The sequence below is a fragment of the Gorilla gorilla genome, chromosome 14 (genome assembly GCF_029281585.2).
Source record: "Gorilla gorilla gorilla isolate KB3781 chromosome 14, NHGRI_mGorGor1-v2.1_pri, whole genome shotgun sequence".
Classification (NCBI taxonomy): domain Eukaryota; kingdom Metazoa; phylum Chordata; class Mammalia; order Primates; family Hominidae; genus Gorilla; species Gorilla gorilla.
In genome coordinates, this window is record NC_073238.2 from 59939716 (window position 1) to 59965001 (window position 25286).

The following is a 25286-nucleotide window of genomic DNA, read 5'->3' on the forward strand; positions in this document are numbered from 1 at the left end:
CCATGAAATAGGTGATAACACTAGCCTTAACACTATGGAAAAGCTGAATTCTAACCCTATAATGAGAGACGCCAAAGAGAAGTAATTCAAATCCCACCATGGACACTCAGCAAAGCTCAGAACTCCGAGGCACCAGATACCTTTGGAGGCAGAGTGCAAGAGGGACTTGAAAAATAGGAAGATTAGTAGAAAGTTTATATAAGGAGCAGTAAGACATTCCCCACCTTATCCCCACCCACATGTTGCTATATAAAATAAAAAAAGAAACATTCAGAAAAAAAGAGTTTTTAGCTATTGCTATGGTTTGAATGTCCCCTCCAAAACTCATGTTGAAATTTAATTGCCAATGTGATAGTATGAAGAGGTGAGGCCTTTAAGGGGTGATTGGTCATCAGGGCACTGCCCCATGTAGAATTGATGCCATTATAAGAAAGCAAGTTTATCCCAGTCTTGCTTTCTTGCCTTCTTGCCTTCTGCCATGGGATGAGGCAGCAAGAAGACCCTCGTAAGATGCTGGCACCTTATATTGGACTTCCCAGCCTCCAGAACTGTGAGCCAATGAATTTCTGTTTATTATAAGTTACCCAGTCTGAGATATTTTGTTATAACAGCACAAAACAGACTAAGAGAGAAATTTTGAGGTGAAAGCAGAAATAAAACGTTCAATGGAAGTTTTGAAGAAAATGTAGAAAAATTCTCTCTGACAGTAGAATAGGAAGGCTAAGAGGCAGGAAATGGGAGGAAGAAAAGAAAATTAGAAGATTAATCCAAGAGGCATAACATGCAAATAAATGTAATCCCAGGGAAATAGGGCATAGGAAACAGAGGAAAGGAAATGAGAGATGGAGAGAGAAAATATTTCCCAGAACTGAGAGACTTGAATTTCCCAATTAGAAAAGACCACTGAGTAACTTGCACAGTAGATGAAAACAGACTTACACTAGGACAAATCACCAACAATTTTCAGAACACCTGGCATTAAAAAAAATTCTAAAAATTTTCAGAGAGAAACCAAAAATGATGTGAGAGGGACCATAAGTCAGAATGATATCAGATGTCTCAACAGCAGCCTTGGAACCTAGAACACACAGGAACAATCCCTTCCAAATTCTGAGAAAATGATTTCCAGTGTGGATTTCAAAGAATGGAGATCGTTTTCAGCTATAAAATGTCTCAAGAAATTTACGTTCCATAGAACGTTTCTCAAGAATCTACTAGAGGATATGCTCATTAAAACAAGGAAGTAGACAAAGAAAGTGGATGGCATGTGGTCCAGAAATAGGAGATTCAGCCTAGATGGAGAATAAAGGGGTCCCCAGAGTGATGAGGTAAGGAAGCTTCTAGAAGGCAGCTGGGCAGCAGGACTGAACAGAGGAAGGGCCTCTCCAAGGGGGAAACAAGGAATGGATTCATTTCTTGATGTTTTAAATTGAATTTTAGCTCTGTTGGAGAGTTTATACAGAATTAGTAATAAGTACATAGAAACCTAGCATATCAAAAAAAGATACAAAAACATAATGCAAAATATTCCTAACTCAGTTATGAATATTTTGAGTTACTGTAAAAGCTGAGTATTGATTTAAATAAAAGGGTATTATAAACTGTTCTGGAGGAAGATGGGAAGGTTAACATGTATATGTTGGACTGGGGGATGTGAGAGGGTCAAATATTTATCTCTCAAGTAGGAAGGAAAAAATATATGAACATATATATACATATACATAAATATATGTATGTATCTGAACCCAATCAAGATACACCATAAGCATAACATCTAGAAATATGTAATAAAATAACAGAAGAATTAGCTAAAACTGTTCAAAATACTTGGTTCTAGGGAATGGGAATCAGAGGTGAAGGAGTGTGTCGGGAGACTGGTGTTTCATGAGAAGCCTTGAGGTAATATTTGACTTCTAAAACCAAATACATATATTACTTTGATTAATAAATTAAAGAAAACATATGTCCACACGCACAAAATGTACACAAATGTTAATTGCAGCATTTTTATAATATCAAATAGTAGACAGCATCCAAATATCCATCAGCTGATGAGTAAATAAAATGTGATATATTCATACAGTGGAATAGCATTCTTCTATAAAAAGTAGTGAAGGTCAGGTGCAGTGGCTCATGTCTGTAAGCCCAGCACTTTGGGAGGCCGAGGCAAGAGGATCACCCGAGCCCAGGAATTCGAGACTGGCCTGGCCAACATGACAAGACCCTGTCTCTATAGAAAAAAAAAAAAATTTAAATATCCGGGTGTGATGGTGCATGCCTGTAGTCCCAGCTACTCAGGAAGCTGAGGCGGGAGGATGGCTTGAGCCTAGGAGTTCAAGGCCTCAGCAAGCTATAATCGCACCACTGCACTTCAGCCTGGGTGACAGAGTGAGCCCCTATCTCAAAATAAATGAATAAATAATAAAATGAAGCAGTGACATGTTACAACATGGATGGACCTTGAAAACATGCTAAGTGAAAGAAGCTCGTCACAAAAGAACATGTATTGTGTAATTCCCTTTATATGAAATGTCCAGAATAGGCAAATTTATAGAGAGAGAAAATAAACTAGTGGTTGGCTGTGGCTGGGAATTTGGGAGATGGGGGTGAATGGGGAGGAATTTCTAACAGGTACAGAGTTTCTTTTGGGGATGATGAAAATGTTCTGGAATTATATAGTGTAATTGTTGCACAACTCTGTTAAAATACAACAAACCACTGAATTGTATACTTTTTAAAGGTGAATTTTATGGTATGTAAATCATATTGCAATGAAGCCATTATTTTAAAAATTAAAGAAAAAATTAATAATCATACCTAATTCATAGAGTTGTGAGGAATAAATGAAATAATGTATGTTGGGGTCTAGTCCAGAGCCTGATGTAAATATTAAAAGATTAGTTAACACGTACATAGGATATACTATGTACCATGCACTCTTCTAAGTTCTTTACATATATCAATTCACTTAACCCTTGCAACAACTGTCTAAAATAGACACTGTTCTTACCCCCATTTTATAGACGAGGAAACTGAGGCCAGTGCAAGTAACTAATTTGCCCAAGATCACACAGCTAGCACAACAGTAGAGCTGGAACTTGACCCCAGCCAGCTGGCCCAGCATCTTTACTCTTCACCACTTTGATGCTCCCTCTCTCTGCCTCCCAGGTCCCATGTCTGGGTTAGTGCTGTGTGCTCCTAGGGACGCTGCTTTTCATCTGTTGTGCTTCCAAGTAGATGACTCTTCACTTGCCTTTTTTCCTTGTCTGTGTCTTCAACTAGAGTGGACATTCTACAATGGCAAGGACTGTACCCATCTTAATTCATCTTCATTCCCTGCCCATGATATGTTGGGATGAGGGTGGGCTGTAGAGTGAAGCAAAGGTGTTTTTCTCTTCATACAAATCCCATGAGTGCATGGAGAGGAAGTGGGGAGAGCTAAAGATGCTAGCATTAAGATGCTAGAGAAACACGAGACAATTGATGGAGCAAGGTATCTAAGGAAGTAGAATATTAAGAGTGAGATAGTGTTGAAACACTGACCTTGGGAAGAAAGAAGAATGCCGCTTCCATTAAGACTGAAAGAGAGGAGGAAGAGGTGGATATTGTGGAAGTAGAGAGGAGGCTCATACCAGACGACTTGGATCATCTCAGTCAAGAAGGGGCAACAGAAGAATCTTGGGCCAGGACAAAGCATAGGAGGGTGAAGTGGAAGGTTGAGGCAAGAGGAGAGAGTTTAGAATAAATACCCAACTTTTTGGGGTCTGTGATCTCTTTACTAATACAATGGACCCTTCTCCCAGAAAAAAAGTACATGCACACAAAATTGTGCATTTAGTTTTAGGGGTCTATGGACTCCAGGTTGAGAATGCCTGTTCTCAAGACTTAGTAAAATTGAATAAAAGTATTTCTGAGAAGTAATTTGAAGTCAAGCATCTTGACTTTTTAGCATTCCAAGTTTGTGTTTCTGTGACTTTCCTCAGCAATATTTAGAGGCCTGAGAGTAGCAGGTGATCTGATATCTGAGACTGAGGCCAGAGGCTTCAGGGCAGGAGAGGGTGGGATGAAGTCTGAGAGGGTGGTAGGGCTTAGAGGAAGGCAAACCCCGGCCAGGAACAGGTGGCAGTGGAGGCTCATAGAGGGTGGGCTGAGAAAGGTCCACTCTGGCTTCAGGCCATAAGGGGGCGCACTGTCTGTACAGAACATAAAAACGTAAGAAAACCAAAAGTCAGTCTTCTGTTTACTAGTACTATGCTGCACAAGCAATTTAAAACACTAACAGCAAAAAAATACTCTTCTCTGAAAAAGTCTTGGTCTAGGACCTAAACAATTGCCTGAAACTGGGTAGACTTACACCAATGAGAGGCAGATAAAGAGATTAAGACTGAGGGAGTAGGGCAGGGCTTGTAATGGTGCCGGCCAGGATGTGGCTGAGGGGGTGTGGGTGCCTGCCGTGGATGCTAGGGTAGAAGACGACTCTATTAACTGGGTGGCTGTAAGCAGTACCCAGGTCAATGCCTTTCATCTTCTACAACCTCGACATTGCCTGGAATCCTAAATCCTTTTCTTCACTTAACAAACATCACCTCTGCTCAAATCTGCAACTGCTTTGATATCACACTGACTTTTTCCCCCCTCTATTATAGATGGCACTTATTTACTTACATGTTTTTTCCCCACTAGACTATACTCCTTGAGAACAGCGATTGTGTCTTATTTATTTCTGAATCACCAATTCAGACAGGCATGCAAACACTTGTTGAACCAATGCACAAATATATTTTGCTCTTCTTTATAGATTCCTCCGGCCTCAGATGACCAGGTACCACTAGATACAGAATACTGTGCTTTCCTTCTCCAAGGTAAAGGAATAAATATCTGTTCCCCTTCATGAAGTGTTACTGTTGGGCGTTTATGCCATCCTGAAACCACCAGGATGTGGAACCAGATCAGGGAGGTCCACAGTTACAACCCCTTGTATCTGTAACATCAGCAGGACATTATCTACAGAGTCCTGCTGCAGGGCCCCGAATGAAGACAGCATTTTGCTGCTTTGTAGCGTGAGCAGTGCTGTAACAGAGATGCATGGATGTTCCTCTGGTGTCCTGAAAGAATGTAGGTGCTTCTTGAAAGCTCTCTGCAACTTATTAATTGGGAGTGATTATGCGATGGAGAAAACAGAGTCCCATCACCCCCTCAGTCTTCCCTGGGAAATCACAAGAGGGCTGATAGCTCTCTGTGAGGTGAACCGTTTCTAGAATCCCCACCGTCTCGTCCTGTTCTTCCGCCCACCCAGTTCCTCAAGATAGCCCCTGTGGGCTTCTGATGAAGTCACCACACCACTGGCTAATGAAGTAGATAAACCAGAACAGTTTGGTTTAACATTTAAGGTCAGAAACAGGAACTTTCTAGAGGAGAAATCAAAAAAGCAAAAGAAGTATAAGGGCAGCCCTCCAACCAGTCAGAATACCGTGACCACCTGAGAGGCCCGTGGCCCAGCAGACACGGATGCATGTCGACTCTGGAGCAGATATCTTCAGCGCAGCATCTGACCTGGGAGTACAGCCACATACCCTCATTCCTAAACGGCAGATTGACTACTGGAGCCACACACAGTCTCCGGGCAATGTGGAGACATGTCTAATATTTAGTCAACATAACTTAGGGTGCCACAGTCTTCACAACTGTTGTGAGCACTTGAGGATGCTCCATTTGAAGATAGGAATTTGCCCTCAAGCATCTGGGGTTTGGGTACAGAATAGAGCTTCCCCTGCCACCACCTGCTAATTTTATAAAATGTGCATTCAAAAAAAAATCCTGCCTGTAAGAAGGAATTAAGCTACCCATTTAAATATAACAGCTGCCTGTACAATCTACTGCTGCTCTTTATAGGAAACACTTAAATAATTGAGATACTTAATTGGGTTAAAGAGATCCCTAGCACATAGATGTTCTATAAATAAAAGAATGAGTAAATAATCTAGTAACCTTCCTTTTCATGTCCTTCACTTAAAGAGATCGTTCTGTTTTGTTTGCACCAATAAGATCACTGTTAGAGGACTCCAGAGAGGTTTGATTTCAGGTGGGGTGGGGCTTTCCCAAGGAAGTCCCTTTTCATTTGTTTCAGGTGTACTGCCACATTTTTCCCTGGCTCTTTCACTAAAAATGAAAAATTTGTTGATCTTTGCTGTAAGTAGGTAGGCATCTGGGCTTTGCTTTTGCAACTAGAGTCAAAAAAGTCAAGTTATCAGGCTGATCTTGCCTTGCTATCTAGAATCAGAAAGGTTTAAGTAGCCCAGGGACTACTCAAAGACAGCTGGAGGAGAAAGGGAGAGCGAAAAATGCTTATAAAGAGGTGGGCAAAAGAGCGGGACCTTGTCTCAAAAAAAAAAAAAAAAAAAAAAAAGAGGAAGTGGTAGGAGGTGTCTGAATTTCACTGTGACCTGTTCTGTCAGGTGATTTTTGGTGGGGCGGGGACATGAAAAAAAAAGTTAAAATGTCCTTATAAAGACAAAATCTTTTTCTTTCCTGGCTGATGATTTGTCATTCTAGTCACTTCCTGCCTTGTGACCACACACCCGGGCTTGACAAAGCTGTTCTGCAGATCAGAAAGAAGGGGTTCCTGGTCATACACCAGTACTACCAAGGACGGCTTTTTTCCTGCAAGGTAAATTTTCTTCATGTGTTTTTGTTGGTTTTAAGCGCTTGTGATGCACTTCGGCACTGTTTCTGTGGATTGTGGGTTTTGCCTTCAGGGGACCAGAGATCTGAGCATGTCACCTGAGACCTCTGTGATTCCTGCCACTGTCTAACTGGCCAGGACATCTGCCGCCACCTCGCGTGGCCATCCAAGATGGAGCACCTCGGCTCTCTGGGCTGGGTTCTTCTCAACTTATCTGCAGTTATCACCTCTGCCCAAAATTAAGGTTTCTTTTTCCTTTTAAAACCAAACCATGTTCTGGTTTATTTCTATTGCTCTATTTCACGGAGGCTATTTACTGTGATTTTATCTTCTTTAAAATGTTTTCAGGAAAAGCGCGTATTGATAATTTAGATTGTACTGCTTATTGGCTTAATGGGGGTAGTTTAATTTTAGTTCCTGCGGTTCTGTTTTTCTAAAAAACTTCTTTACAGTACTTTAGTGGATAAATTATCTAGAGTCATATGTTACTGAATGTGATATTGGTTATTTGAGTGATTTTTGGCGCCAAGGGTTTTTAATGGGCGTGCTTTATAACCACATGGAATTAGAGGTTTTCTCTTTTCCATTTGTTCTCTAAAAATAAAAGCAATTTGTGTAATGCTTAATTGTAGTGTTTTTGTAGGATTGTCTGAATTATTTGTTATGCTTATGACCATATCAATGAATATTCACTCATATTCTGGGAGAAAGGCTTTTATGTACAATAGAAATTTTTATACAGTTGATATGGGATATTTATTTCAGAAACTTTGCCCAAACATAGACACTTTGGATTTTGTAGTATAAGCTTTTACTTAATTATCACTATCACATAACACTAAGAACCATTGACAAATGATAACTATAAAAGGCATTCAGACTGGAAATGCAAACATTAATCAGGATGTTTATCGAAACCGAACTTTTCTTTTACACAGCAACTTGTTTTCTAAAATTACTCTGTCAGAACTATCAGTAAGCAAATAAAGGTGGCTTATCCACACACATCTTGATTTTGAATTTGCATACATTTGTCATAAGTTTGGTTTCTATTAAGTATAATTGTTTAAAGAATGTCTGTGTAGACAAATTTGAATAGAATTAATCATTTACCTATAAATGTGAATTTCTGGAAACTGCAAAATGTGACCACCAATGTTACTTTGCACATCTCACCTGAATACTTTCAAACAAGCAAAAATGTGAAACTGAGAGAAGAGGGACTTGAACCCCGTAAAAGAACAGACTAAAAATACGTTGTGTCTTATTTTATGTAAAACTATTAATGAGAATAAAATAGATTCGAATGTGAAGGAATGTCAGTATTTTTCTTATATTTATGAAGGAATAAAAAAGAACTATGCGAAAGTTCATTCAAAATATAAAGGTCCCCTGTTTAAAGTTAAGTTTACATTGCTAAAGCATCAACCCCATATGTTACAAAGATATTCCTCTTCATTCTAGCTCACCCCCAGGAACATCAGGGGAAAAATCTCCTAGGTCTTGCCCTTTGAACAAGCACTGCTGTGGTGGGATGGAGTTGTACCTAGGAGGACATTTCCTTAGCAATCCCAGAGACCCTTTTCTTTGTAGCATTTAAATTTTTGTCTCTTTTGTAAATTATGCCTTGAAACAATTGGTAATTTGGGAAACAATTTCAGTGCTTTAACTTCATTTATAATTCTATCTCTGAACCCTTTGGGGAAGGGAAGACCAACAAGTAAAGTCTCATTTACTTGTTGTTAAAGTACCATTTAACTTGGAGAGGACAGGAAATTAATAATAGCACTCAATAATTATGAGCACGTAGTGTAAGCAGCTACTCTTTATGCATTACCTCGTTTAATCCCCTCAGCTACCTTTAGAGATAAGGAATGGGCTAGAAAATTGAAGGAACCGGCCATAGGTCACTGGGCAGTTGGGGTGGGGGGCAGTAGATGGCCAGGATTTCAGGCTCCTACTGACTGTGTGTGTTACAGATCCTCCCTTCCAGGCCAGCATATTTTTCTCAGAGGTAGGTGATGATAGACTTTTATTACTGAAGCTAGCTAACAAGATCTTGGCACTCACAGTTTTAAGAGAGAATAAAAGAGAGAGAGCAAGAGAAAGAAGAGAGAGAGAGAGAAGAAAAACTTTGTAATAAATTTACAAACATTTTTATTTTTATAAATAAGAGATACCATTGCAGGTTTTATATAATAATGGGCTGAAGAACTATTTTTAAATTAATGCATAATTTTACTAAAGAATTGTGTGCCTTTACAAACTTGCCTCGACCCACTTCCCCAATCTTGTTTCTTGTCACTTCCTTCTGTTCAACCTCCCACTACCCCATCCCCTCCCCCGCCACTGCTAACCCACATTTTGGTGCACCAGACCACAAGCCACCAGAAAGTTCCATTCTCTTTCACCCTTTTTCACTGCAACTGTTTCTTTAATTGCATTCTTCTTTATTTTTAAAACTTCTGATCATTTTTCAAGGCGGACTTCAAGAAACATACCCTTTTGGAGGCCTTCCCATCTTCTCCCTGCCCCCACTAAATGTTTCTTTGGTGTGCATTTGCTCAATGCTTTGATCTTGGAGTAAGTATAACATTAATCACATTGTCTTAGTTTCAAGTACTTATTTGCTGACAGACCTGAGCTCCTTCTCCATCTTTCCTGGCACATGTAGATACTAAAGGCATTTATTGAATTGAAAATTTGTCACAAGTATTTTTTTTCTCAGCTTCTTACATATGCATGAAAGACTTTGATTGTACTTATTAACTTAATATTTACTGAGTATTTATTGCTATGAATGAAGATGCAACAATAATATAATATTTTGCATTCTACCATGTTTCAGCTTTACCAAAGCCCTAGTCTCATTTTAGCTTCAAAGTATCATATAGACATTGACCTCAAGAAATTTAAAAAATTGTACAATGACTAACAAACAGGGAAAATTACAATCTCATTTTTTTAGTATAAATACATTGGTTGGGCCAAAACTTAGCTACCCTTGCCAAAACTATATACCCAATAATGGGCCTCTTTGATGACAAAGAACACAAGAGCAGTTGTTAACTTTTACTTAGTCACTTTGGATTATTCTCAGAAAATTCTCAAGTCAACTTCTCCTTGTTACCTAAAGAGTACAGGCCCTTCTGTGTATACAGGAGAGATGGCAAGCAACTTTTAAAATCAGCTTAGGTAAAATAAAATTAAGAAATCTGCTTATAAGGTTATACTTATGAAGAGTCAAACACTTATAAAATAAGATTATAAAGGCTTGGACTTTATGACTAATAGTAGATTTTATAGTAGAGTGACATTATTTCAGTTAATCTAATTTTCTTCCTAGTGTTTTTTTATCTGCTAGTTTCCCAACTTACAGATATCAAATGAAATGATACTATTTCATCTGTATATTGAACACTGCAGAAATAAACATTAGAATTAGGACACATCAAAATATAAAACTAATCAGTGTCCACAGATTTGAAGAGTTTCAAGTGTTCCTATTTTGCCAGATGGAAGCGCACTTCTTAAAAAAGTGTTAATGTTCTACAGTGTCTTCATTTTGAGGCTCTCGGAAGTCACCTCCTGATTAGATGTTGGTTTCCTAGGGATATCTCCCTACAGCTGCTGTGGCCGTGGTGTTCCCCAGATGGCATCTCCTTGTTGCTTTCCTCAGTTCCCTTCTGATCCAACTTCCTGCCTTATACTATTGACTGTTCCTGTTGTTTTGGTTTGTCAGTTTCAATGCTTACATCAGTCTGCCCAGAAATTGCATAACTGCTCCATCTTGTAAGATATCGGTGGGAGATGGGGGGGAGTGGAAGGCGCTTCAATTAATCATCCTAATAATAACGCTAATACTTACATTGAATCAGGTGTTTTTCTAAGTGCTTTAACCCTATGAAAGTATTTAGTTGTCATACAGTCCTGTGAGGTAGTGTCTGGTGTCCTCTTCATATTTGAAGGCAAGTTCATTCATTCACGTATTTTATTTAATTTTCTACAATTGGATCAATTTTGTCTTAACTGTCGAATTTCAAGGCAACTTCCTGGAATAAACAGGTAGCAAACCATGGTGCTTATTTGTAACTAAGCCCTCAAGTTGAGCTCAAATAATCATAATACTCCCCCAAATAAATGCATCTATATGACAAGTGCTTTTATTAAACAGATTATTCTGTGTCATCATATCATCATCATCATCATCATCACCATCAGCAGCAGCAGCAGCAGCAGCAGCATCAGTAGTCAGCCCCTCTGTACACTTGACTGAGTAGAAGTTGGTTGTTAACAATTATAGGCCTCTGCATGGGTCACAAAACATGATCTCCACCCTCAAAAACTTTAAAAGGTTCTTAGTCTTTTGTTTGTTTGTTTGTTTTTTGAGACAGAGTTTCACTCTGTCGCCCAGGCTGGAGTGCAGTGGCGCGATCTTGGCTCACTGAAACCTCTGCCTCCTGGGTCACCCAGGCTGGAGTGCAGTTGCGTGATCTCGGCTTACTGAAACCTCCACCTCCTGGGTTCAAGCGATTCTCCTGCCTCAGCCTCCCGAGTAGCTGGGACTACAGGCGCCCACCACCACGCCCGGCTAATTTTTTGTATTTTTAGTAGAGACAGGTTTCACTGTGTTAGCCAGGACGGTCTCGATCTCCTGACCTCGTGATCTGCCTGCCTCGGCCTCCCAAAGTGCTGGGATTACAGGCGTGAGCCACCGTGCCCGGCCTTTAAAGTTTAGAATAATTTTAGTCAAGTGGCATTCACATTTTCTAGTCTGTTGTGACTGATAAGACATGAATAGATTGAACATTCTACTTTTTATACCCAAGTACACATATCTATGATTGTATAGTAATGGCCAAATATAAGTGTCCTAAAAACTGAGAAAGAATGAAACATTGCTTTAAATGTTAGTGGAAGAAGAGAGGTAAAAGTGATCCACTTACTGGATTTAAGTAAGTTTTGCTCAACTTTAGAGCCATGGCTGTGTCAGCCCCACTTGCAAGTACAAGGAGCCTGTTTCTCAAAGATGGTCAGTTGCTCTTTCTGGCGGAAGGAAAAGCTATGTTAAATTGGGGAACTAGCAAACCCACAGTTCTGTGGTTGCAGCATTGATTCTTATTTCAGCATCGGTTACATGGACAGAAGCGAGGGTCTCCCTCTCTCTCTCTCTCTCTCTCTCACACACACACACACACACACACACACACAAAGAAACACACATACACAGAAACACACACACACTCACTCACACACTCCTTCTTGACTGGATAAGCTAAAGTGAAAAAGAGATTATGTTCTCCATAGCAGAAAAGCTGACACCAAATTCAGCAAGCAGATTAATTATGCATGTGAATTGCAATCTCCCAGATAATTTGCTTTCCTTCTTTTTCTGGTTGCACTTTCTAGAGGGAAGTGAATTAATGGAACAATTACCTTGTATTTAAATAATACCCTGCATTTTGTTTCCTCAGTCTGGTAGTAGTCACTAAAATTTATCCAAGCTATGTATCCAAATGTGTGAAGTAAAAGGATACACAAATGTTATTTGTATAAAATTTGCATATTTTCCCTATTCAGCATTCCTTAGGCAAAGTTTAAAATTAGAAGTGGATCTTTATTAACCTCAGGTGCAACTTTTTTTTCCATAAAAACCTTTTATAATAATTCATGAGATTATAATAGATGGGAGTGCATTCAATATAGCTTCCATCCTGAAAATGTTTTTTAAGTTTTTATTTATTTTTAAATTGACATATAATGGTATATATTTATGGGGTACCTAGTAATGTTTCAATACATACAATGTCTAGTGATGGGATCAGGGTAATCAGCATATCCATCATCTCAAACATTTTTTATTTCTTGTGCTGGAAACATTCAATCGCCTCTCTTCTAGCTATTTTAAAACTATGTACTGTTAACTATAGTCATCCTATAGTGCTATAGAACATGAGAGCTTATTCCTCCTGTCTAGCTGTAATTTTGTATCTAAACAAATCTCTCCTATCCTCCACCTTCCCCCTACCCTTCCCAGCCTCTAGTAATCTCAGGTGTAACATTTAAAAAGTAGATCCTTTGTACCTCCGTGACATCATCTGCTCATATCACCCTCACCAGAAAGGCCAGCTTGAACAAAGAAGAGTGGGATATAAATTCTTTATAGAGAAAGCTAGGTAATAGGTGCAAAGTGGGAGTAAGGAAAAAAGAGAAGATCATACCTGCAGTTTTGCACTGTTGAGCACTCTTTCCTCATCTTAAAAATGCAAACTGAACTTCCCCCTCTGTTTCTAATGCTTTATAAACAGTTTTAAAGTTTCCCCTTTGAAAATATGGAATATGGTAGGCACCTTGGAAACTTTGGATTTTTTCCTTTTCTTGCTGTCATTCATGTTGGGACTGTTCCTCAAAATATCATGAATTGTTTCTTTTCTGTGACCACTGAGAATGACAGTTGTGATACTTCATCTACCTGGTGATATTCACAGTTTTTCTCCTCCCTCCGTACCCACCCTACTGTTCACTGCACGCAGTTCTTCCTCCAGTATCGTATCTCCAGTACCAGTTCTTTAAAGCTGAGTGTCTGCAGCTCCCAGGCACAAAAGAGGCAAATGTGGTATAAAGAAAGGGGAGCAAAGGTAGAGACAGATTTGGATTTATATTCTGGGCTCTTGGTAAATGTGGAGGCTGAGGAAGTCTCTGGAGCCTCTGAAGTTCAGTTTCCTCCTCTATAAAATCAGGCAAGTGCTATTTACTCGCTAGGTGTGATGTGGGTTATTTTCCCCTTCCATTTTCCCATGTTGTCATCTATGTAGATATGGAGCATATCTACTCCACCCAGCATCACCACTGACTTACTGAGCCCCTAATATTTACTAGGCATCATGCCAAACGCTTGAAAGATAATTACTCTTTTATGTTCATACATAGCTAGGTAAAGTTGTTATTAATTATATCCTTATTCCAGATGACCAAGCTGAGGTTCAGGGAGGGTTAAGTGACTTGTCTGGGGTCACAGAACCAGTAACTGGCAGAGTCAAGATTCACACCTTTCCTCTCTCTCATTTTATGTTGGCAGTTTCTTAAAAGTATAATCCATGTCTATTTAAACTGTTTTGTATCTTCTAACATGATCCACTAGTTGCTTCCTGATAATATGTCTATATACTTTTTTGTGTTTCCATGATTATTGAATGATTATTTGTAATTCCACATTTTCTTTTCTTTCTTTTTTCTTTTTTTTTTTTTGAAGACGGAGTTTTCGCTCTTGTTGCCCAGGCACAATCTTAGCTCACTGCAACCTCTGCCTACTAGGTTCAAGAGATTCTCCTGCCTCAGCCTCCTGAGTAGCTGGGATTACAGGCACACACCACCACGCTCAGCTAATGTTTTTGTATTTTTAGTAGAGACAGGGTTTCACCACGTTGGCCAGGCTGGTCTTGAACTCCTGACCTCAGGCGATCCCCCTACTTCAGCCTCCCAAAGTGCTGGGATTACAGGCGTGAGTCACTGCACCTGGCCTATAATTCCACATGTTCTATCAGGAAGAGATCCCAAGTCTCCTTTTGTTAGGTCGGCTGGTATACCAAACATATTTGAGAAATAAATATAAATGCTTGAGGATTTTATGGTGGGAAGTCTTTAAAATAATAGCTATGAAGATATTAGATTAGACTATTTAGGCACTTAAAATTTTGACAAAAGAAATGTTATACATATTCCATTTTACGTTGGTATTGGTAAATATTTACCAACTAAACTGTAACTTTCAAAAAAAAATGAAGATAAAGAGAGCCCATCAAATTAATACAAATTTCCTGTCTCAATTTATCTGTAACTCCTCCTTTTGTTTTTTTCTGCAAATAAGCTTGTCATTAGAGATTCTAAAATCCAAGAAGCCTATTGAGAATGAGATCACATTATTAAAAATAAATAGAAGTTTCTGTTATCATTGCTTGTATACAAATGTCTGCTGTACATTGTCTCACTGTTTTTCAGCTCAGACTACAATGGTGAAAATGCCTGGAGAATTAGAGAGTGGAGAGGAGGTAGAGTGTAGTGCAGGATAACAGAATCAGTTTTGAGCATTGGTGCATCTGACAGGGAGGAGATGTTGCCCAGTGGTCCTCATCACAGATGCCCAGAGATCTCTTTTCTTTTCATGGCTCATAGTGTATGTGGTTGGGCTTTTCTTAAGATTGCTGTACATTTTTCCACTCTGGCCACACTTCCTCAACTGTAAGAAGGTACTTTCCACTGTCAGTACTCAGGCAAGGCAAAGCCCGGAGCCCCTTCACCACTCAGGATGAGCTAATACCAATGCTGTTGGCTTTGGGTTGGTATCATGTACCAGTTCTGCAATACCTGACTTCAAGGACTCCGAATAAGAAATGTGGTACCAAAGCCAAAATAAGCCAGACTGAGAACACTAAAACATAGAGCATGGATGTGAGATCTAGATTTACACCCACACAAAACACATAGTATACACAAAACGAATCTTTGCTTTTAAGTTGCGACTTGACAATATTTCCTACAGTTTATACTAGAAATTGGGATTTGTTCTCCAAGATAATTTTGCAAAAGTTCTAGTTCTTTTACATTTTCTTTTAACTTCCTCTGTTCCTTCCCTCTTCGTTCTTTCTTTCCTTCCTTTCTTCCTCTCTTCCTCCCTTCAGTCACCAGGCACTGTTGTACATATTTTAAACACTCTGTCCCACCTAATCCTAATGCTGCCCTATGAAATGAACGGTGCGATTGCATTATTAGCACCCCTTCTTTAAAGATGAAGAAACTGAGGCTCGGAAAATTTAAGTAACACATTCAAATACACACAGCAAAAAATAGTTGAGTCAGAAAATTCAGCATTTCACCACACCATGTCACTGCCTAGTTGATTCATTTTAAAAACAATATATAATGAGCCTAATTTCATAAAGGAAGCGAGGAACATTAGCTTTTGTTTGGAATGCCTTTACATGGGTGTATCCCTGTATCCTAGATCCACACATCTAAGAAGTAAAGCACATTTCACAGACCGTGCATCTCAAGGGCTTTTTAAATAAAACTTTAGGTTCTTAAAATGCCAACTGACTTGTGTTTTTCCCACGCATTGCTTCGACCAAACTAAGACTCCAGAGGTTCCACTTACTTCTCTTTTTGGACCAGTCACTGACGGACTTTGAGACTTTGGGGAGTGACTTCACCCTCCAGGGCCCCTATTTCCCCATTCTAACATGTTCAGTTCCCTCCTGTCTTTGCAGTATTTTCTAAATGGGAGACAATGACATAAGGAGAAAGCTATGCACACACAAACAAACCAAAATGGTTTCCGGGCAGAATTATTTTGTTGTTTGTATTCACATTACCTGTGGTGAGTGGAGTATAGCCTGCATCACCGAGGTTTTGCCTCTAGAAACAAGAGCTAGTGAGAACGAGCAGCACGCTGACACCACCTCACCAACCTCTCATCCTGGAGGTCTCCTCCTGCATCCCTGTCTGTAGCCACACCCAACCTGCCACAGCTTCCTCTGTGTGCTTTTGCTTTGCGCTTTGTAGAGCTATTTTCTCTTTCTTTTCTTTTCTTTCTTCCTTTTTTTTTTAATGTAATGGAGCCTTGCTCTGTGGCCCAGACTGGAGTGCAATGGTGTGATCTCAGCTCACTGCAACCTCTGCCTCCCGGGTTCAAGTGATTCTCCTGCCTCAGCCTCATGAGTAGCTGGGATTACAGGCACCCATCACCATGCCTGGCTAATTTTTGTATTTTTAGTAGAGATGGGTTTTCACCATGTTGGCCAGGCTGGTTTTGAACTCCTGACCTCAGGTGATCCACCCATCTCAGCCTCCCAAAGTACAGGGATTACAGGTGTGAGCCACCGTGCCTCGCCCTGCAGAGCTATTTTCTCTGCCTGAAATGCCCTTTTCTATTTTGTCTGTTTGGAAAACTACTGGTTCCCTAAGACTTAGCTCAGTGGGCAACACCACCTTCTCTGGAAAACCTTCTCTTGCCTTCCCAGGCAGAGTTAAATACAGTTGTTCCATGGTATCCACAGGGCACTGGTTCCAATAACCCCCTCGGTACTAAAATCCATACATACTCAAGTCCTGCAGTCAGCCCTGTGGTACCCGCATGTACGAAAAGTCGGCCCTTGGTTGCCCTGAGTTTCGCATTCTGTGAATACTTGTATTTTCCATCCACATTTGGTTGCAGATGCTGAACCTGAGGACAATGAGGGCTGACTGTATTGAAGAAAATTGCGTATAATTGGACGCACACCATTGAAACCTGTGTTGTTCATAGGTCCACTGCACTTCATTCTCTGTGCTCCTGTAGCTCCATGCAAATAATATCTTTAAAATATTCATATTGGTGTAGTCTTGCATTTGCGTGACTATTTTGTTTACTGGACTGTGTGCCCCTCAGGAGCAAGGATTCTCTGCTGTTCATCTTGGTATCTCTAGTACTTAGGACAAGGTATGTGCTTTATTAAATGTGAGTGAATGACTGAGGTGTGGAGGCCACGGGCAAAGAGGACCCTTTTCTCCACCAGTGGCAGGGGGGGACACAGGCAGAAAAGATCAAGCCTGGTTGTGTTCTTGCTCTTCTTAATACTTCCTTTAAAGATGTTGAGAAACCGAAGACACATTTAGAACTTCCCTAAAGAGCCTAGGAAGGGCCCAGTCCTAAGTAAAATCTTGCAGAAATATGTGTTTCCCTAATTAACATGAGGTCAGAGCTTTGACCTTCAAGGGCAACCCCAAAGGATGGCAGGGAAACTCGAGATACAGGAATCTCATAGCCAGAAATGATAGGAAAGGCAGGAGGCCACTCCAGTTTATAGCTGTGCGACCCTGGGCCAGCTATTTAAACCTCAGTTTCCTCATCTATAAAGTGGGAATCATAGTAATACCCTATGGATTGTGGTGAGAATTAAATGTGAATGCATGTAAAACATTTAGCACTGAGTTAACCACTCATTAATGTTAACGGCTATTATTATTGACCAACTGGTCTTCTCATTTGTTCTTTAGCTATTTGCCCTTTCTCTGACTCCAAATAGATAGGCTTTCTATAGAGAGAGCATGGACTCTCTGATGAATGAAGAAAAAGATAGACTGACCTTTAAGCAATCTCCTACTGCTCTGTTGAAATCTAGGTCAAATGTCACTTCCTCTAGGGGGCCGCCTTTGGTTCTCCAGGGGAGAGCTATTTTTTCCCTCTTCCTGTGGATCTAAAAAGTTTCGCTGTATTCTAGTTACTGTGTCTCTCTCCCCTACTCAACAGGCCAAAGCCACGTCTGTGTGTTCTCAGCATCTAACACAGGACCTGGCATAAAGTAGGTGTTTGGCAGATGTCTATTGAAGGAAGAAATTTACAAATGCATGAATTTTTTTAGTGACAGATATTTAGAATTACTGGGGGATGAATAGCATAGTTCAGACAGTGAGACGCAAATTACATGCAGGTAAATGCTAGCACCTATATTTCCAGCTTGCTCCTTGGTACACCACATATGTGCATCCCAGGTGGGTTTGCCCCTCATTCAGTCACTGCTCTGTCTCCAAGGTTCCTTTCCCTCCCACCTCAGCAGCACTCAGCTTACAAGCAGGCCCTACAGAGTTGGATAGAGACCCACTGCCAAGCGTTACCGGCAGCCAGCAGGTTTTACAGCAACAGTGCCAAGAAGCCCAGCCTCAGGATCTGCAATCTCAGACAGAAACGCTTTTGCGGCTGGCAAGGTAGGGCTAGGCAGCAGGCACAGGTGCCGTTTCACAGACTACCTCAGGTCAGCAGCTGCCCTTTAGACACCAAATTAACTCACCAAAGTTGTCTTTCCAGCAAAGTGGTTTAATGTGAATTTGAAGCATTTAGTAGCCTTGTTTTGGGTGTCTATACCTTTCAGTGGATGGGATTGTCTAAGTATATACACAAGAATATTATTGTTAAGCTCCTCAAAGAAGGTGATAGGGGACTTTTCAAGTCCTGTATACCATTAGTTTATGGATTGTTTTGTTCATGTACACAGCTCATTTACTGAGTACCTCACATGTGCCAGACACTAATCTGCTAGGAGAGATGAATGGAAACAGGGACCACACTACAGAGATCTGGACCAAAGCTCAGAGGAGGAAGGGCTCACTGATTCTCCCCAGCCTCCAGAACAGGATGCCTGAAACCATGATGATTGCTGTGATAAGTCTGAGGGTGTCATTTTATTATTGATCTATGAATTTGGCTGTCTTGTCTTTTGAACATTTCATCTCGTGGTGAGTTGTTTTAATTGGGTTTGCTCTTTGGTTGCTAAGGAAATTTGGAGGGCCTTAGTGCAAGGTCAAGAATCAATGTACAACAAGGTGTGGTGGTGCACGCCTGTAGTCCTAGCTACTTGGGAGGCTGAGGCAGGGGGGTGGCTTGAGTCCAGGAGTTCTGGGCTATAGTGTGCCATGTCAATTGGGTGTCAGCACTAAGTTTGGCATCAATATGGGAGCAGGGGACCACTAGGTTGGTTAAGGAGGAGTGGGTGCACTGGCTCACACCAGAAATGGAGCAGGTCAAAACTCCTGTGCTGATCAGTAGTGGGATCACACCTGTGAAGAGCCACTGCACTCCTGCCTAGGCAACATAGTGAGATCTGTCTCTTTAAGGAAAAAAAATAGAATAAATGTATAGAGACAAATGCAGGGGGTAAGAATTATCGTGACCTAGAAGATGCCAGTGTACACAATATTTGTATGTGATTTGGCGCATGTTAATTGCAGCCTAAACCTGAACAGTGCCTTTGCCATACCTAGAAAAATTCCCCTTCATGTACAAGAAACATACATGAAATTATATTCGTAAGACATTTGAAATCTTGGGGGATTGTTCTTACTATATGTGAAGAAGGTCTTAATTAAAGAGAAGAGTCCTATCTTAGGGTTTAAAACTTATTAAAGAGGAAAGAAGAGAAATAAGGAGGCCTGGAATCTGGTCCCAGCCACACCTCCAATAAGCTCTATGATGTTGGGCATGTCCTTTAACTTGGGTGTCATTTCATGCCTCTGTGACAGGGGAGTGGCCAGATAGATCATCTCTAAGATCCCTCCACCTCTACATTCTATGACTGCTATTCTTACTACATTCATTCTATAAGGAAGTTGGCATAGACCCAGAAGATAGCAAAGAAAACTATGAAAGATTTGGAGAATAAGCCCTAAAAAAGCAGGTTACAAGAATATAAAGAGACCAAGGCATGTGATGGAATCTTTATGAATTGAACAGCTCCTGTTATTTCCTCTGAGAATAGCCCAAGAGAGACTTTCAATCGTATCAGAAAAGATTTAGGTTACAAAGTAGGGATATGAGACACCAGAGAGGTTGTAGGATTTCCTTATTTGGATATTTTTAACAAAATAGTAGATGACTCTCTTTCTGGGACAGTTTGAGTACCGTCTTGCCTAGAAACTAGGAGTGAACTGGATCAACGTGTCTTAAGCTGTGTGTGGTAACATCCCATAAAACAGGTCTCACGTGCTGCTCTGGGAACTTCCCTGATCTGTGTGGGGGCAGTCCAGCAGCTAGGCAGCTGAGCAGAGCGCATCTGCCTGGGGCCAGTGAGGAGAATGCATCTAGACAGAGCTTTTCGTGCTGCTGAGGTAAGAGCAGGAACACAGCCCCCCAGCCCCCAGGAGCGAGGCTGGGCTGGGAGCTGCCTACTCCCTCACTTGCTCCATTTCACAGGAGGCACCTCCGAGCCAAAGCTACAGCTGCTGATGGCGCCAGCAGCTATTTCTCAGCTCATTTGCAATACTTTCTAATCTAGCTCTAATTTGTATGTATACTTGTCAGCTACTGCATAGAATTTTGGAACTTTTAACATAGAACGGACTCCGCTTCTCAATTTATGAATGAGAAAACTGAGTCCCATAAAGGCAAGATGGAGCCTGAAGTTACACAGCCTAGGTCTCCTGACTGCCAAGCTCGGCACTTCCTTCTATTTCCTGCCAGTTATTTCCATTTTGATTTCTTTGGAGATGTTCAAGTATATTAATTATCTCACTATCTTAATTGCCTGGGCTGCTTTAGGTATTTTATATTTTTATTTTTTGATAAGCCTCTGTGCTGATTTCTTACACTTATCTAGTTTTATTTTTCCCTCAGAGCCTTGTGTTTAACCTTTTCACTTGTTCGTTTTTGATCGTCAGAACTCTTTTCATTGCATTAACTATTTCACAGTAAATTAGCTGTAATCCATGTGCTGCATTTGAAACTTGATATTTAACTGTGGGCTTCATGCCTGAAGCCCCTCACCAACCCCCTAGCAGCCAGGGCAGTACTTTGCATACGGACACATATATGGAGTGAAAGAATGAATGAATGGCATTTGATATCAAGGTAATAGTGCAATCATGGTTAAACAGCTAGCCCATAATAATATTCAATTTATTGAAAAGATGCATTTGGGGTACTCTGAGCTTTCAGTAGGGGAAAGTCTGGATCTTAAATTGCTTCTGGTAGAATGTGGGCTAAAGGGTAGCTGTAGAATTTAAAGATGTTAGTATCAGGAGCATCACTGTCTAAAGCTCAGGGAAGGAGAGAGATGCTAAGGCACAGAAAGGCCTCCCCAAGCCCCAGCCTGGAGTATCCCCTTTTCTTGCAGGAGGCTTGTTCTTGTGTCACACCCTTAATGGGACTGGGCAACTTGGTAGAAAACAGAGGTATCAGGAATGTACTAAGGGAGAGAAGGCAGGAATGAGAACTCTTTAGCTGGCAACAGAGCCAGGCTCTGTAAGATGTGCTACACAGCTTCAGAAGCCCCTCAGTGTAGTGGTCAAACCAGAGGTACCCAGAGCAATATGAGGTTGATGAAGTTTGGAGTAATCTGGATTGCTAGCTTCCCATAAGTGTTTATGTGGCCTGAGATAATAGTGTCAGAGGAGAGCCGTTGAGTCTCTCCTCCTGAATAGCCTTCCCCCTACCTTCCACCCTGTGGCATTTACATCAGAGCCTGCAGAGAGAAGAATTCTGTAGGCTTTGAGAGAATCCATGTATCTGCAGGGAGAGAAAGGACAATCTGGAGGAGATTCTGACTTGACAAAAAGATTCATCAGAGTCCCTTCAACTGGCCATCTGTTTTTAAGGCCATTTATAATTATTTGGTTTCTTAAAAACAAAGTCATTTTAAAATTATATTTTCTGAATCATCCTTTATGTAAAAGTTAGGCATATCTGTATCCATAGAGATATGATATCCCAAGAATATATAGTAAATTCCATATATTCGCAAAGTAAGATCTCCTACAGTGGTCTACTTTATAAAATGAAGGGGACAGGATTAAGTAAAAACAATGTTTTTTCCTTAAATAGATTAATCTTGATGGCTTTTTAAAAATGTATGGGTATTTTATTTTGCTTCATAGTCCTACATATTTTATTTTTCGTTTCTTTAGTTGTCATAGTCTAATGCTAAAGCTTACAATATTAATGTTATTCTAGATGATGTGTTCTTTTGGATTACTGATTGTTCTTGAGATGTTTGGAAGTTGTATAATTTCCCCTCTGGAAATGTACTGAAATTTATTGAGGCAGAGCTAGGAACTTGAGTCCTGAGTGTCCGGTTTGACTTTAACTACTGAATCAAGTTGCAGGAAAAGTGGGGCACATTCAAAAGAGTCCCTTGGTAAGGTGATACCAGGTCACAGATGCCTCCCTGATCCTGGCAGGTTATATGATTCAGCATCAGTATATTGAATCAAAATACTGACTAGCCCAGCACTACCATCTTTCAGAAATGATTCCACCCCTTGAGCATCTCTCTCTAGACAGGTCACCTTTTCCAGCCTTTCTGCTTTTAATTATCAGTTATGAAACTCCTCAGAGAAAATTCCATTTACATTTTTACATTCACTTTAGAGGATGTTTTTTCTTCTGTAAATTCTGCAGCACTGTGTTCAAGAGTAAACTCCCACAAATTTTTTCTATATTCAGACTTTAGAGAACTTAAGTTCAGGTACTTTTATGATAACTCATCCTCAGAAATTCCCTTCGCTACTGACTTGGGAAATGCCAGCACCCTTTAAGCAGAAACTCAAAACTCACTGATTTAAGAAATGAACAGGCTTTGTGGCTTTTGCAGTTTGAGGTGGGGCTTTTTTTTTCTTAAGGTTTTAAAAATAATATAATTTTTAAAAATGAACAACCAATGCTTTTTTTTTGGCCAACGTCTTGAGATTCTACAACTATTGACTTAATAAACTTAAGTGCTCTCACATGCACTCACACAAAAAACCAGCAGCCCATACGTGACCTTGATGAATGAGTTGTCTTTTTGTAATAGATTTTTGATTTGGGCAGTAATTCAGAAGGGGAGTTCCCAGATTGACCACGGATTTGCAAAAGACCTGAAAATGGTTTGTGGCAGGGCATATTTAGATGATGTAGTCATTAAAAAGGGCCACACTCAATGCAGGAGCAGTCGGGCAGAGCTGAAGAAACCACTCACTTATACCTTGGAAGATACATGCTTTCTTTAGCCCCTCCTTTTAAGCTCCAGATGCCTCAGCATGCCCATTACTGCAGCAATGTCCCTATAGTTTGCTGCCTATATGGTACCAGTAATTTGCAAACTAAAGCCATTGCCAACTAATCTTACTTATATTACTTATTAATCTTATAATATTATCATAACCCATATTTTCAAATATGCATGAATTAAAATGGGTGCATTTTTTTTCCAGAAAAACACATTTGTGGACTATGTAAAGTACCTAATATTTGATTCCAACACCAGTGGTGTCTTTTGTTTTGTTTTGTTTTTTGTTTTTGAGATGGGGTCTCGCTCTGTCACCCAGGTTGGAGTGCAGTGGCATGATCTCAGTTCACTGCAACCTCCGCTTCCTGGGTTCGAGTGATCCTCCCACCTCAGCCTCCCGAGTAGCTGGGATCACAGGCATGCACCACCACACCTAGATAATTTTTGTATTTTTGGTAGAGATGGGGTTTCACCATGTTGCCCAGACTGGTCTTGAACACCTAAGCTCAAAGCAATCCGCGCACCTCGGCCTCCCAACATGTTGGGATCACAGGCATGAGCCACTGCACCTGGCTCAATGTCTTTCTTAAAAATGATCTGGTCTGCCTGTTTTTACACTAATTATGTCCTCTTCCTGCTGCTTTGCTTTGTGAAATTGCTGCCATTTGCACATTCAGTTTAATTACTTAAAGGTCTCTGCTCAGTTATGGACCTTAGGGGCCCTTTTAATGGTAACTCCATCCTTTTCCTGCTCTGCTCATCAGCACCTGCATTTACAAGCTCCAGCCTGGCATTGCCTTGAGAATTTGTACATGGATAAAACATTTCTTCTCATTAGACCTTCAGTTTCCTTATTTATAAAATGAGGACATTGTAATAAATTATTTATGAGGTTCCTTCTGTCTCCAAAAGTTAGGTTGTGTTTCCAGGATATGCTGCTCATGCTGATGGTAAAAGGGACTCTCTCCAGATATCTATTCATGTTCCTGCCCAACAACAACAAACAGCATCACAGCAATGTCAGTTGCTGATTATCCCTTCTCCACTTTAACCTTTTAAACTAAGTTAATCCACTTCTCTTTTGCATTTGCTGTTAAATCACTGAAGCATTTTGGATTTTTTAAATTTAAAGGTGTCCTTGCTGTTTGGCTTCTCTGAGTTGATCCTCTCCACTCATAAATCTCGTAGAAAAATATTGTTACAGATGCTCAAGGCTTTTCATCTTGACCTACCTGCTGTGGTTTAAAAATGATTTTAAAATACGTGTACTTTCTATGTCTTTTAAATGAATGGGCCACTGCAATTTTTATGGTAAAAAAAATTCCCCATTATACCATGATCTTTAGATATTTTTAAGATTTTCTTTTTTTACCCAACACTGTAATTGTTTTGTTTCTTCATTGGCCCTACTTGTGACGCTTAGAATGTAGTCTTGTTCTCTGCTTCTACTTATATTTATCACTAGCTGCTGATAGTGCTCTAAAATCTAACATTCTTGTGTCAAGGGATAAGGCCAGGTTTAGAGTCAGAGATCTTGTTTGTCCTCCTTACCTTTGACATTGTTCCATGCTTTCAGGATAACTAACTGGGTCAATATAGATGTGCTTACCTAAAATGAAGAACAGCACCTGGCTTATAGTAGGCATTCATAAAATATTTGTTAAATGAATGAATGTATCTTATAATCCCATAAACACCTATGAACCAAGAGGTCTTTAGACATTTAAAAACATGAAGGGCTGGACAGCCGGAGAGCTGGAGAGCCTTCTATTCATGCATATGTGGATATGGTAGAGGGTATAGAAGAGACCCAAGCCAAGTTAGTCACAAGGATTTAGCAAAGTATATTAATACAAAGTTATATACTAATTCCTTAAAACAGAAGCCTTGATTTCTGAGCACAGGAACGCAAAAGCTTTCTACTAGAATGACTGGACAAGCTCACGATATTGTAGTTTTAAAAATCTCCCATGGGGCTATCCATAGTCCATATACTTAATAACTCATTGTTTAGTGAATAAATGGATGGATGGGATGTGTGTCTAACAGGAACATGAAGGCAGAGAACCCGAGTAGACAGCCTGGGAGAGGAG

General features: G+C 40.2%; 1 protein-coding gene across 8 annotated transcripts in view; it reads left to right on the forward strand.

Annotated features, from left to right (window-relative positions):
• The window catches only part of LCP1 (lymphocyte cytosolic protein 1), an 84280-nt gene that overhangs the window by 23096 nt on the left and 35898 nt on the right, over positions 1–25286 (forward strand). For 2 of the 8 annotated variants that reach the window (XM_055359613.2, XM_063697345.1), the window contains exons 2-3: positions 4799–4862; positions 6553–6667. The gene's annotated coding sequence lies outside the window, so the exon portion shown is untranslated. Of the gene's footprint in view, positions 1–1125; positions 1329–1837; positions 1900–4054; positions 4213–4454; positions 4511–4798; positions 4863–6552; positions 6668–6766; positions 6927–20209; positions 20318–25286 lie in introns of those variants that run through there. The other 6 variants (XM_019039719.4, XM_063697344.1, XM_055359609.2 and 3 more) reach the window with 6 other exon arrangements.